This window comes from Lampris incognitus, chromosome 1, assembly GCF_029633865.1.
Source record: "Lampris incognitus isolate fLamInc1 chromosome 1, fLamInc1.hap2, whole genome shotgun sequence".
Taxonomy (NCBI): Eukaryota; Metazoa; Chordata; class Actinopteri; order Lampriformes; family Lampridae; genus Lampris; species Lampris incognitus.
Window position 1 is genome coordinate 56,910,992 of NC_079211.1, and position 13,409 is coordinate 56,924,400.

The 13,409-nt window shown below is 42.0% G+C and overlaps 1 protein-coding gene across 2 annotated transcripts in view; it reads right to left on the minus strand.

Annotated features, from left to right (window-relative positions):
- Positions 1-12,460, minus strand: part of fbxo38 (F-box protein 38) — an 82,192-nt gene extending 69,732 nt beyond the window's left edge. Inside the window, exons 1-2 of one of the 2 annotated variants that reach the window (XM_056284025.1) lie at positions 12,328-12,435; positions 6,830-6,884 (exon numbers count right to left, since the gene is read on the minus strand). The gene's annotated coding sequence lies outside the window, so the exon portion shown is untranslated. Of the gene's footprint in view, positions 1-6,829; positions 6,885-12,327 lie in introns of both variants that reach the window. The other variant, XM_056284033.1, reaches the window with a different exon arrangement.
- Between the last annotated feature and the right edge of the window lie 949 nt (positions 12,461-13,409).

The following is a 13,409-nucleotide window of genomic DNA, read 5'->3' on the forward strand; positions in this document are numbered from 1 at the left end:
GGGCCGTCTCAGATGAAAGATGACTAAACGTGGCAATATCTTGGGTCGTGGTTCCAAAACGGTGGTCCTACATCGCATGAATATTTTTTTGCATGCCGCAAAAAGATCTCCATTTTCATTGCCCCCTCAAGCCCCCATCTCACAGCACAACAGTTACCATTTTAAGATCTGGTGAAAACACTGCAGCTGCCAAGGGTTTTGATCACTACCAATATGGAACAGTTCTGAATGCTGGACCAGCATGACTTCAGCAACTGGAGCTCTATTGCTGGAAATAATGTTCATATCGCAGGTTGAAGGATGCGTGTACAGCCAGTACACCGCACAGGTGTTACAATGAAACTGGGTTCTTGCTAGGGTTGGGCAAGATGTCAAAACTTTCCTACCGGCCACCATCAGCTCAACAATTGCCAATATATTCTAAGGTGCTCGCTTGCATGCTGAAACAAAAGAACACCAGCACTTTATGTAGGGTAGCCTATATATATATATATATATATATATATATATATATATATATATATATATATATATGTAGGTCTGATGTGTGGCTCAGTGCCACTGCCTTTTTCAAAGCATACATTTTGTCTTTGAATTCACGTTTGCGGCGGCATTGCCCAGTACCGTCCATGCAGTGTCTTTGTCTACGTCTGCATTTAAGTTTTGTCTTCGTTTGATGGCTGGGAGAGCTGGCACTGGATCAGCTGGAGAGCTTGGTCTGCTGCATCTTGTTGGCCCGGGGACCACTGCCCTGCCTGGAGCTGCGATCGAGGAGGTAACACCGAGGGCGGTCTGACAGGAGGCGGAAGTGGGGCAGGCTAAGCTAACTGCTAGCCCATGCAGACCGGCAGTTCCGATAACACCGAGGGCGGTCTGGCAGCAGCCTCATCTGGCATTGACTGTGGTGTTTTTGGTGTCGTCGTGAGGAGTGTGGGGAGGTGTGTCAAAGGATGGCTGGGGGAGCTGGCACTGGATCAGCTGGGAGAGCTTGGTCTGCTTCGTCTGGTGGGCCCAGGGACCACGGCCCCTGCCTGGAGCTGCGCCTGAGGGGGAAACACCGAAGGTGGTCTGACAGGATGTGGATGCAGGGCGGGCTAAGCTAACTGCTAACCCATGTAGACCGGCGGTTCCAACAGTCATCCTGGCTGAGGTTCGTTCCCTTGGACAGTGATTTTTTTGTTTAGTTTGGATATGTGTGTTAGTTTGGATATACACTACCGTTCAAAAGTTTGGGATCACCCAAACAATTTCGTGTTTTCCATGAAAAGTCACACTTATTCACCACCATATGTTCTGAAATGAATAGAAAATAGAGTCAAGACATTGACAAAGTTAGAAATAATGATTTGTATTTGAAATAAGATTTTTTTTACATCAAACTTTGCTTTCGTCAAAGAATCCTCCATTTGCAGCAATTACAGCATTGCAGACCTTTGGCATTCTAGCTGTTAATTTGTTGAGGTAATCTGGAGAAATTGCACCCCACGCTTCCAGAAGCAGCTCCCACAAGTTGGATTGGTTGGATGGGCACTTCTTTGAGCAGATTGAGTTTCTGGAGCATCACATTTGTGGGGTCAATTAAACGCTCAAAATGGCCAGAAAAAGAGAACTTTCATCTGAAACTCGACAGTCTATTCTTGTTCTTAGAAATGAAGGCTATTCCATGCGAGAAATTGCTAAGAAATTGACGATTTCCTACACCGGTGTGTACTACTCCCTTCAGAGGACAGCACAAACAGGCTCTAACAGGTACTATTTAATGAAGATGCCAGTTGGGGACCTGTGAGGCGTCTGTTTCTCAAACTAGAGACTCTAATGTACTTATCTTCTTGCTCAGTTGTGCAACGTGGCCTCCCACTTCTTTTTCTACTCTGGTTAGAGCCTGTTTGTGCTGTCCTCTGAAGGGAGTAGTACACACCGGTGTAGGAAATCTTCAATTTCTTAGCAATTTCTCGCATGGAATAGCCTTCATTTCTAAGAACAAGAATAGACTGTCGAGTTTCAGATGAAAGTTCTCTTTTTCTGGCCATTTTGAGCGTTTAATTGACCCCACAAATGTGATGCTCCAGAAACTCAATCTGCTCAAAGAAGTGCCCATCCAACCAATCCAACTTGTGGGAGCTGCTTCTGGAAGCGTGGGGTGCAATTTCTCCAGATTACCTCAACAAATTAACAGCTAGAATGCCAAAGGTCTGCAATGCTGTAATTGCTGCAAATGGAGGATTCTTTGACGAAAGCAAAGTTTGATGTAAAAAAAATCTTATTTCAAATACAAATCATTATTTCTAACCTTGTCAATGTCTTGACTCTATTTTCTATTCATTTCACAACATATGGTGGTGAATAAGTGTGACTTTTCATGGAAAACACAAAATTGTTTGGGTGATCCCAAACTTTTGAACGGTAGTGTATGTGTTCTTGTAATTTTTGGATGTATTTTTGTCTTTGTGTTGCACTGCTGTGGGCTGGGGGAAACAGCATTTCATTTCATTTTATATGTACAACTGCATGAAATGAAACGACAAATAAAGTGTTCCTGATTCCTGCTTTTGTCTTTAAATTCATTCCATTTACTGTTGTAATCAAATATTTGTGTCAACATTTTAACATGATTCAAAATTAACTAAGATGCAACGCACAATGTGAAAAATGTTGGGACGCTGAAAGAGAATACAATCACTTTCTGTTTACCTACTAAGTTCATATTAGTTTCAATTTTTTTCAGATTTTACGGTCCATAGTTTCATATGTATTGAAATTCCCTTTGCAGTCATATTTATTTTGTTTCAGTAAGTTGACATAATTCATTCCACAGAGCAGCCGTGATGGCCGTGCTGCAGCGCTAACACTGGTTAGGTTATGGCACTACAATGACACCTACGAAGCCCAAACCTCAAGTCACACCACGTCGACTACAACTCTCCACCGGCCTTGCTTTGTGCTGACACTGGTCAAACTGTCATTTCAGACTTAAAACGTTCGATGATGCACAAAACAAAGTCTCTGAAACAATTTCTGTTATGAGGGAAGACCCCTCGTCCCCCGCTGCTGGGAAAAAAAATCTCCCGGTGTCTGAAGTCTCGAGGTTGGCAAGTATGACTCACACTGATGGTAAAACAACCTTACATGGAGATTTTAACTGTTTCCTCATGGGGGACCACGCAGAGGGCCATTCACCAACACAGGGCTGAGAAGCTCTGCTATAGGGTGAGACTAACTGTGTGCTTGATCCTTACATGGACTGGTCCTCCACTGAACAGGGCCTGCAGTCCAACTCAAGAGGTTCCTTTTTTTTTGTCAACACACAAGTGAAGTGCAAAACTCATAAAATTGTTAAATGTTTAAACGACGCAAAAAAAAACAAAAAAACAAAAAAACCAGTTTACCTGTTTAGACAAGGTGGGTGAGGGGGTTGAAAAAGAAAATTATATTGAGCAAACTGAGGAAAAGCACCAAACAGGTTAATGCCTAACTGCGGATAACTTCAAACAAACAATAACATTGAACTTCATTTCGTACTTTTCTAAACGAGGTTAAAACACTTTCCAAAACACAACATAAAGCCAATTAAAAACGGCAAAACTGTCAAATTTAAAAACAGTAAAAATGTAATATACTAAAGACTGAGCGGAGAATAAACAGTCAAAAAGTCATTTTATGGAAGGTCTAAGTGTTCAGGCTGTTGAGGAGCCTCACAGCCTGAGGAATGCAACTGTTGCATAGTCTGGTGGAGGCAGCACAGATGCTCCAGTACCTCCTGCCAGAGGGTAGGAGGGTGAAGTGGATGTGGGAAGGCTGGTGGGGTCCTTCATGATGCAACAAATGCTAATAAAATTCTGATCAAAACTAATCTTTTTTTTTAGATGCCAATAAAGACCAGAAATCCATCTATGAGTAAGAAAACTCCTGCTGCGAAACGAGCACGAGTAAGAATACAGCATCATCGATTATATCGTAAAGATCAGAGCCTTGGTTGTTTTGGTAGTGTACGTTTGTATGTTCGCTTAAAACTCCAGAAATACTCCATTGTAGAAAAAAAAGAAAGGTATCTTTAGAATCAGCACTTTACAAGGATTGCACAGTCCGAAAACATATTTCAAACCAAGTAAAAAATTTGATGTATTTGCGAAATTGAGTTTATTTTGTGGCGATTTGCGGTGGCGGTGCCCAAGACTGTATGTTTGTATGTTCACTTAAAACTCCACAAATACTCATTGTAGAACAAAAAGAAAGGTATCTTTAGTCAGCACTTTCCAAGGATTGCATAGTTAAAAAATATTTCAAACCAAGTAAAAACTTTGATTTATTTGCGAAACTGAGTTTATTTTGTGGTGATATGCGGCGGTGGCCAGGAGTGTGTTTGTTTGTTCGCTTAAAACTCCAGAAATACTCATTGTAGAACAAAAAGAAAGGTATCTTTAGAATGAGCACTTTCCAAGGATTGCACAGTTCGAAAAATATTTCAAAAACCAAGATCAGATCGTGTTGGTTGTTTTGGTGAGGACATTTTCCCTGGGCAATGCCGGGTACCTCTGCTAGTAAAAGATAAGGCTACAAGAGCTTGATTTAAGCAGAAATACACGTGTGCTGCCCGCCTCATTATTCCGACAAATCCATATGGCAGCCTGACATCCTATGTCAGCAATTCAAATCATGCATCATATGCAGCCGTCTTTTATTGATTTTTAAATGCTCATAAATAGGTTCCCATGACTCTGCTGCGTTTGACTATGTTTACGTGGTAGCGATCATCACTGAGACTCATGCCAATGGATTTTCTGATTGCCAGAAAAGTCTATATGAAAAAAAATGGACAAATCTTGGTATTGAACAGCCAAATACGATTTGAATTAAAAAAAGTCTGATTCGGGTACAGCCCTAGATTTTAACATTACCGACTGTAGCTGAGTTGTAATTATTTTTCCTTGGCTCCAACGACAACTACTTCTGTTTTATCTTTGTTTGTTTGTTTGTCTAAATAATTTGTTGTTGTAGTAGAGGTAGTACTAGTAGTAGTAGTAGATTTGGAATGGCCACCACAGTCCCCAGACTTGAGTATTTTTGAAAATCGATGGGGAACATGCTGGGCATGCAAGGAGGCCAAAGAATGTGTGTGAGCTAGGGGTGTTCTGCCAGGGAGAATGGGGGAATCCAAAAGCAAGAACTGAAAGGTGCTTAGCTGGCAACAGGAAGCACTACCGCAGCTGTCTACCTTGCGAATTCTCGCAAGGGCCTTGGCCACTGCACTGAATACACTGCATCATGGACAGGAGTCACACAATGTCACATTCACTCTTGCTCAGCAAAGATGGAAAAATACCATCAAATTGTTTATTTAAACCAGTGGCGACTGGTGCTAAAAAATTTTGGGGGGACGCCATTTACCTTGGCGCAGCACACCTGACAGCTGCTTTAATGTCCACACAGTCCCAGAGCTATTCAGAAGGACCATGTAGCCTATAGATTTTATCAGGGCTCGTAGGCGGTGGATGATTGACAGTCGAGACAAAGTGTCGTGGTGGGTGTGAACATGATTGACAGCCACAAGAACTGTCCAATCACATTAGATCAAAAAACATTAAAACAATACCGATTCTTTGCCAATAAAAGTGGGAGTGTCTGGGGGAGCACAGAACTGCACCCCTTGGAAAATGTGAAGAAACCAATCAGACAGCAGCCTCAGGTCACCTGCTCGCCACAAGTCTGAGGGCTTACATAGGTATCGTTTGGCCAGCGCCCCTCAACCAGGAAGTATATGTATTCAGACCGGAAGTATATGTATGACAGAAATCAAGCAAATACCATTTGAACCAGCATTTAATGCTGCTAACAGGTGCTCAGAGGCTGAAAACACTTTTATTTCAACATTATACAACTAAATTATATTTAACATGTTTAAGTTGATTTTCATCTCTTGATATGTGAAGGGGGCGGCGCCCTCTACTGGCCAGCCGCCACTGATTTAAACCCATCCATCCATCCATCCATTATACAAAGACTTATCCTGCTCTCAGGATCGCGGCGATGCTGGAGCCTGTCCCAGCAGTCATTGGGCGGCAGGCGGGTAGACACCATTATGAATATTACCTAATCTGTATAAAAATTAGGCTATCGAATAACACATCAATTACCAATCATTCATCTTGCTCCGAGAGACAGCACGTTCTCATTTCTCACTCTAGCACCAACCACAGTGGGGGGGGGGGGGGCAATCTATGGTCTTTAAATGAAGTTTTATGGTATCGGTCATAGGACATTATTTCATTAGTGTATTTTGTAATGTGTAAGTATGTACACCTTTTAAATGACATGTTTGTTATGTTTGAAATTAATACACCTATACAGGTAGTTATGTCTCATTGTATTTGAGTTTTCCCTCTTATAGACATAATGCGTAAAAACATATATTCGAATAGGTTCGACATTTGTGTTTTTTAGAAGAAATAATGGAACATTATTCTTAGCCAATTTTGATGGCCTAGTCTGAACGAATGCCTTTGTGTCCTCAAGACGTCTTGAGAGCCGACACTCAGGATAAATTCCGAGGTGATGCGGGACACACATGTAGTCCAGTGTAGTGTGGACACACATGTAGTGTAGTATAGACATACATGTAGTTTAGTCTGAACACACATGTAGTGTAGTGTAGTGTGGACACACATGTAGTGTAGTGTAGTCTGAACACAGATGTAGTACAGTGTAGTGTGGACACACATGTAGTGTAGTCTGGACACACATGTAGAGTAGTCTGGACACACGTGTAGTGTAGTCTGAACATGCATGTGTCCGTTCACACTGTGGGACCACGTATCAGCACAAGTGTATGTACCTGGTCATGTGACCACAGGATTCCTGAGGCATGGAAATCAATTTCACCAACAATTCTGCGAGAGACAGGACAAAAACAACAACTGGAGTTTGCAAGAGAGAAATAGTAAAGCGAATTAATACTGTGCTTTGAAAGAGCAATGTTTAGACCATCCTCTTGTTTACATTTCCCTTTTCTGTTTGCTCTGGATTCATCCACCACCAACAGGGTGTGTCTTATGAGGGTTAATCTGCATGGAAATTAAGCGGGACAAACGAGGGGGTGGATAGCCTGTATGTCGAATCCAGACAAGAGGGGACAATCAAAGAAGGTTGAATCAGCTCATCTGGACACAACGTTTATTGACAGATATGTTTCATCATCATCTAAGTGACCTCTTCAGTCTCACCTGACGGCAGGTCTCCCCACCCTTATAAGCAATACAGTGACAGCAGGTGTCCCCACCCTTATAAACAATACAGTGACTGCAGGTACCCCCACCCTTATAAACAATAGTGACTGCAGGTACCCCCACCCTTATAAACAATACAGTGACTGCAGGTACCCCCACCCTTATAAACAATACAGTGACTGCAGGTGTCCCCACCCTTATAAACAATACAGTGCCTAACGACCCAAACCAACGACCAGTTTCATATGCACATATGAGCGTGACCATTAACTAGAGTTACAATGGTCATGTGTACTATTCACAGAGGGTTGGGGAATGTTTCCAATCACAGCATTGTAAGATGGTGACAGATGTACTCTTAGCCACCCCCCGCCTTCCCCGGTTCAGGGATGGTCGTTCCCTCGTCACATAGATGGCCTCTTTGACCCCCCTATTCAAACCAGCGTTCCTTCCTATCAAGGATGTGCACATCCTCATCCTTGAAAGAGTGGCCACTGGCCTGTAGATGGTGTAGACTGTGTAGATGGTGTAGACTGTGTAGATGGTGTAGACTGTGAAGATGGTGTAGACTGTGGAGTCCTTGTCTGATGTGTCAGCTCTCCTGTGTTGTGTCATCCTCTTGGCCAGCATCTGTTTGGTTTCCCCAATGTACAAGTCATGACAATCTTCCTGGCACTTAACGGCGTACACACTATATTGCTCTGTTTGTGCCTGTTTGGGGTGGGCCAACTTCTGGTGCAGCCTGTTTTGCGGTTTGAAAGCAACTGAGATGCAGTGTTTTGAAAACATGCGTCTCAACTGTTCCGACACTCCCGCTACATACGGAATCATCACTGGTTTACACTTAGACAGCTGTTGTCCTTCTCCTCTCTTCGATCAGCTGGAGCACTGTTTCAGCGTCTTTACAAACACCCACTTAGGATAATCACACTTAACCAGAACCTGTTTAATGTGGGACATCTGCCCTTCCCCGGCCTCTGTGTCGTTGGGGCCGTTGTCAGCTCGGTGATACAGCGTCCTGATGACTCCTAGTTTGTGCACCAGTGGATGATGAGAGTCAAACCTTAAGTACTGATCAGTATGCTGTGATTGCAACAATCCCCAATCCTCTCTGAATAGTTCACATGACCTTTGAAACTCTAGCTAATGGTCACACCCATATTGCATATGAAACTGGTCGTTGGTTTGGGTCGTTCGGCACTGTATTGTTTATAAGGGTGGGGATACCTGCAGTCAGTTGAGACTAAAGAGGTCACTTATGCCCCTTTTCCACTACATGGTACCGGCTCAACTCAACTCGACTTATTCGTTTTCCATTACTAGAAAGTACTGGCATTTTGGTAACTGTTAGCACTTTTCTGGTACCACCTTTGTCGAGGTTTCAAAAAAAAAAAAAAAACTGGAGTGGGTACCAAACTCAACGCAGACCAGCTACACTGAGGGCATACTCTTGCGGTGATGGAAAACGACACCCTGCGAGTTGAGTCGAGCCGGTACCATGTAGTGGGAAAGGGGCATTAGCTGAGTGATGAAACGCATCTTGTCACCAAACGCTGTACGCAGATGAACTGGTCTTTGATTTTCTTACCTGGATTATTGAGCACACATCAAGACAAGAGGGGAGAATCTTTTTACATTGCCACAGACAGAACACAAGTAATGTTGTGGCATTGTCCACATTATCTGCACATTTCTGAAAGTCCATATATTAGCAGTGTACCAAACATTTTGAGTGTGTTGAAGAGGCAATAGAAGATGGTATTTACTGCTGGTGTTTAGTGTTATGTAAATGGAAGCTATATGTATGTTATTTGCATACAGAGCGGGGACCCGGGATCTGATCACAAGTGGCCATTTGAGATGCATTTGAGGCATACTGTAATGCCCGGTGTGAAGAGCAATCCACTAATCCAAAAATCTGCATACATCTAGATACAAAAACAGGTCTGAGCAGACCTAAAGAGACCTGCGGGAGTAGTCTGGAAGAGATTCACACTTGTTCCACTAACACAAGAGACTATCTCATTCATACTAGGGTCATCGACAGTCTCTACGACACAAATACAAAACTGCACAAGGTATTTCCAGATCTTGGTCCACTCTGACTGCATTTGAGGGTTAGTTTGAATCTTGCTCTGTTTAGGTTGTGTTTCACTTTGTTTTGTTTTCTTTACTTACATAATAAAATGGAAGTTTTGGTTTCATGAACTGCATCTTAAAATCCTTTCCTCAATAGAAGACACTCGAAACAAAAAGAGTCTTCAATAAATAGTTAAAACTGAAATCCAAAACTTTTCCCCTTTAAAAAACTGTTATTTTAGTCATCTGGATCATGAAGTCGTGTTACGTAAGACTAACTGTTATCTGGACCATGCTTGGAGACCCTCAACAGTCTCCGTACACTGCTGTTGAGATGTTTTGGTCAGGTAGCACCAACTGGTGCAGTGGCAAACAAGTACGTGTTGAGAAATAACTGCAGCAGGAAAGAGACTGAAACCTTACGCCAAGGTGGCGATGCTTCTGTTGGACAAACAATCTGTGCAGCTGTAGAACAGTGCTATGATCTACTTTGATGAGGTTTGTAATATATTAGACTACCTGCAGGCTGTCCAGAGGAGATCTAGAGAAGTAAACCTTGATAATAAATCCTGCTATTCCTATGAGTAGCAGTAGTAGGTGCATTCATGATGTTCTGGACTGGGGGACATTGTGGCTTTGCAGATGATCAATGCATCTTGACAATGGAAAGGTACAAACGCTCCATTTAGCAGAGAACCACAGAACTGCATGTGGAGTAGCACCCCATGCGTTAAACAAACATGCACAACCGAAACCCTATTGGGGGCGTCCTGACGGACGACCTATGTTGGTGAGGTTAGGAGATAGACTACCTGCATTAGCTTTGGTCCGAGGATCCTTTTTTTTTTACAAGGGTTGATGGCACTTGGACGACAATGGCTGCTACACCTTGTAGAGCAGATGCAACAGGTCTGTTATTCTCTGCCTCCTACATAGTACAGTGATAAACACTGGAGTGTTGTTCTGCTGTAATACTGATCGTCTGTCCAGCAGAATTACCACATGGTCATCATCCTCTAAAGGATGAAGTAGCGAAAAAAGTCACAGATTACACCTTTAATCTGAATCTGACGAGCTGTTGAATTTCTTTAGTACATCCAGATTGTCCCACTTGTTATTCATTTGCCAAACATTCTAATTCGCCAGTTTATTGTTCTCAACTAATTTGTTTAGAAAAAGGATTTAAATAAGGCTTAAAGAAAAAACAATAGTGCTCATCCCAACACAATACGCAGTTGGTCTATCTCTGCGCTGCGTTATTGTCGAATAAAGTCAATAATATAATGTCAATATATCATGTTTTATATATCTATATATATATAGATATAGATATATATATATAGATCGATAGATAGATCGATGGATAGATAGACAGACAGATATAGATATCATGAATAAAGTCAATAATATAATGTCAATATATCATGTTTTATAGATAGATAGATAGATAGATAGATAGATAGATAGATAGATAGATAGATAGATAGATAGATAGATAGATAATCATGAATAAAGTCAATAATATAATGTCAACATATCATGTTTTATAGACAGACAGATAGATAATCATGAATAAAGTCAATAATAATGTCAATATATCATGAAAGTCAGTAATATGTCAGTATATCATAGCAGAATAACTTTAAGGCTATTCCAGACACAAGTTTACAAGTTATGGTAGCTAGCTAGATGGATTTCCCAAGAAATGAAAACGATGGAAGCGTTGGTTATGAAAGCACAGCAACACAAACACACAGCCCCACGTCGACCCAAAATGGCACCAACCTGCGCACAAGTTTAACCAGCTGCCACTCGACATGTTTTACAAGTTAGTGTGTTGGTTTGATGCCCAGACATTGAGTAACTAATGCTAAGCTAAGCTAGCTGGTATTTTTCGAGTTAGTAGACACTACCAGCTACAGCAAGGGAACCTTCTCTACACACCAGCGCTTCAGAGGCAAGCCTAGACTCAGCTCTAACGTGTTGCCTATATAACCTGGACATAATGTATAACCTGAATATCATATATAACCTGGATATAATGTATAACCTGAATATCATATATAACCCGGATATAATGTATAACCTGGATATATAACCCGGATATCATGTATAACCTGAATATATAACCTGGATATAATGTATAACCTGAATATATAACCCGGATATAATGTATAACCTGGATATATAACCCGGATATAATGTATGAATTGAATATAATGTATAGCCTGGATATAATATATAACCTGGATATAATGTATAACCTGAATAACATATATAACCTGGATATAATGTATAACCTGGATATATAACCCGGATATAATGTATAACCTGAATATAATGTATAGCCTGGATATAATGTATAACCTGAATAACATATATAACCTGGATATAATGTATAACCTGGATATATAACCCGGATATAATGTATAACCTAAATATAATGTATAACTTGGATATATAACCCGGATATAATGTATAACCTAAATATAATGTATAACCGGGATATATAACCTGAATAACATATATAACCTGAATATAATGTTTAACTTGGATATATAACCCAGATATAATGTATAACCTGGATATATAACCTGAATATAATGTTGAACTTGGATATATAACCCGGATACAATGTATAACCCGGATACAATGTATAACCCGGATACAATGTATAACCTGAATATAATGTATAGCCTGGATATATAACCCGGATATAATATATAACCCGGATACAATGTATAAGCTGAATATAATGTATAGCCTGGATATATAACCCGGATATAATATATAACCCGGATATAATGTATAGCCTGTATATATAACCTGATAAATTGCACTTGTCCAGAACAGCTCTACACGTAGCTGGCTACGCCACACACCGACATATAATGTTGTGTATTGTTAGTTAGCATTACCGCCGACCCGAACCGTGGCAGATAAACGATGCAGACACATATAAAACCCTTTCAAAATGTCGACGCTGCTTACAGTACCCTGCATGTCAAGAAAAGCCAGCCAGGCCTACCTGTTTGTTGTGCTGCAAAGCTGCGTCAAACAAAGAAACACAAACGATGCTGTAGATGCCTCTTCACATTAAAGCGACACCGAGTTTGACGTTCAACTCTTCTTCTTCTCCTTCTCCTTCTTCTTCTTCTTCTTCTTCTTCTTCTACTTCTTCTTCGTCTTTTTCGTCTTCTTCTTCTGCATCTGCTGCTTTCTACGCTTTTATGTCGGTTGGCAAACATCGATTTGGTGCATTACCGCCGCCAACTGGACTGGAGAGTGGCTCAGCATGTTTATCTTGTAAACCTGCCCTTTAACTCTGGCTGGTACCCTTCTGTCACACATCACTCCTGACTCTCTTCTCCACCCACTCCACCCTGCCTGCACTCTCTTCTCCACCCACTCCACCCTGCCCGCTCTCTCTTCTTCACCCACTCCACCCTGCCCGCACTCTCTTCTCCACCCACTCCACCCTGCCCGCACTCTCTTCTCCACCCACTCCACCCTGCCCGCACTCTCTTCCCCACCCACTCCACCCTGCCCGCACTCTCTTCTCCACCCACTCCACCCTGCCTGCACTCTCTTCTCCACCCACTCCACCCTGCCTGCACTCTCTTCTTCACCTCTCTCCTGCACTCCCCATTACTTTGGACAGTTGACCCCAAGTATTTAAACTCATACGCCTTCTTCACCTCCACTCCTTGCATCCTGACCATTCCACTGTCCTCCCTCTCATTCACACATAGGTATTCCATCTTGCTCCTACTGAATTTCATTCTTCTTCTCTCCAGGGCATACCTCCACCTCCCCAGGCTCTCGCCCACCTGCACCCTACTCTCGCTACAGATCACAATGTCATCCACGAACATCATCGTCCACGGAGACTCCTGCCTGGTCTCGTCCGTCAACCTGTCCATCACCATTGCAAACAGGGGTGACAGAGCCTTTGCAGTGGCTGCCCCTGATCTCTGGAGCAACTTACCAGTACACATCAGATCTGCTCAGACCCTAGAGACTTTTAAATCTGGGTTAAATACCTACCTCTTCTCGCTGGCATTCAATTCAAGTTGAGCTAGATTTTATTGGGGAAATATACTTTTACTC